This window comes from Apodemus sylvaticus, chromosome 8 (assembly GCF_947179515.1).
Source record: "Apodemus sylvaticus chromosome 8, mApoSyl1.1, whole genome shotgun sequence".
In the NCBI taxonomy this organism is placed as follows: Eukaryota; Metazoa; Chordata; class Mammalia; order Rodentia; family Muridae; genus Apodemus; species Apodemus sylvaticus.
In genome coordinates, this window is record NC_067479.1 from 80,559,789 (window position 1) to 80,561,809 (window position 2,021).

The window sequence follows — 2,021 nt, forward strand, 5'->3', positions numbered from 1 at the left end:
TAGAGGGTTTTTGTAGGGGAACAGTTCCAGGCTGCAGTCATCCTGGTGGAGGACAGTGGTGGAGGAGGCATGACAGAGCCGTGTTCATGACACGAATGGTCACCCACATAGGGGCGCCCTTGCTCCCCACAACCAGTCAATTCTCAAAGATTTATTTTACATTTAATTATGTGCTTTGATTGGGTATCTTCTATGGGTATGTACATATAAATGCCAGTGTCTGTGGAGGCCAGGGATGCTGGATTCCCTGAAGCTGGAGTCACAGGTGGTCGTGAGCCACATGACACGGTTGCTGGTTGAGAGCTGAACCCACATCCTCTGCAAGATCAATGCATGCTCTTAACCACTGAGCCACCTCTCCAGCCCTGTTGCTAACAATGGTGTGATGCACAGAGCTCTAAAAAAATAAAGTCTGCAGATCTTGCAACATGGTTAAGTCCTCTGAAATACCATCAAAATTGCTTTTCTTATATATAAAAAATAAATATAGCAATGGTGATTGAAAGGTGGCCCAGTGGTTAAGATCTGGGTTCAATTCCTAGCATCCACATAGTAGCTAACAACTGTCTCTGATTCTAGTTCCAGGGGATCTGACACCGTCTTCTTCTTCCATGGGCAACACTCGCTTATGCAGACATGTACGCAGACACATAAAGCAAAAACAGGTCAATCTTTTTAAAAAAAAAAAAAAAAACTTAACAGTGAAGACACTTCAAGTATCATTGATATATCCCAAATTTTGAAAACTACATGGACTTGAATTTTTATATCTCAAAACTTGGAATACAAGCCAGGTTCTTTCTGAGAAAGCTTCAGAGATGTTCCAGACTCATCATCATAGACAGCGCAGGGGGCTTCAGAAGAGAAAGAGTGCTCACTAAAGATGCTTCTAGAAAGAGGACCAGGGCCAGAGGAGAAAACCAAAACCTGATGGACAACGACGTCAAGGTTTGGGGGGGAAAGAGGGGAAAGGAAGAAAGAAAGAAAGAAAGAAAGAAAGAAAGAAAGAAAGAAAGAAAGAAAGAAAGAAAGAAAGAAAGAAAGAAAGGAAGGAAGGAAGGAAGGAAGGAAGGAAGGAAGGAAGGAAAAGAAGAAAGGAAAGAAAGAAAGGAAGAAAGAAGAAAGAAAGAAAGAAAGAAAGAAAGAAAGAAAGAAAGAAAGAAAGAAAGAAAGAAAGAAAAAGGAAAAAATTATTAAACAAGGGCCTGTGAGATGACACTGTAGGTCAATGTACCTGTCTCTGAGCCTGATGGCCTGAGACTCCAAAACCAAATGTTAAGGACAGAACTGAGTCCCACAAGTTTGTCCTCTGACCTCCACAATGTGCTGCGACTTGTGCACACACTAAACAAGGTATTGTGTAACAGCAAAGGCAGAGCTCATGACAGACCTGTGACATCATGTACCAAATAGCACAGCAGCGCCATTCACGAAGCAGAAGTTGTAAGAGATACTGAGACTCAGCAAAAAAGAGGGAGTGGGGCATAGGCTCAACTCTCTCCACCTGTGTTGGCGCAAACAGGTGAGAAATAGGAGTCACTGAAGAATAGTGTGGAAGATAGCTGGGGAAATGCTTCTTAACTCAGCATTACTGTTAATTAAGCATAAGGCCAGAATAAAGTAATTCGGGAAGTTAAATAAATAAATAAATAAATAAATAAATAAATAAATAAATAAATAAAGCAGTGTTTCCCATGGACTAAGAAGACGGTGCCAGATCCCTTAGAACTAGAGTTACAGAGAGTTGCTAGCTACTATGCAGATGTTGGGAATTGAACCCAGATCTTTTGGAAGAGCAGCCAGCGCTCTTAGCCACGGGGCCACCTTTTAACCACCATTCCTATACTTTTATATGTTTAACATTCATTCCTTACATAGAAGACTCACTTGAGGAAGTTGGCCAACACAGGAGTCTAAGCTACCAGGCTATGCAATGACAATGGCAGTTATGTCGAGCCAGGAACAATAAGAAACAAAACGGCGAGCTCTTATCATTTTTCTTTCTAAATTAGTTCAAACCA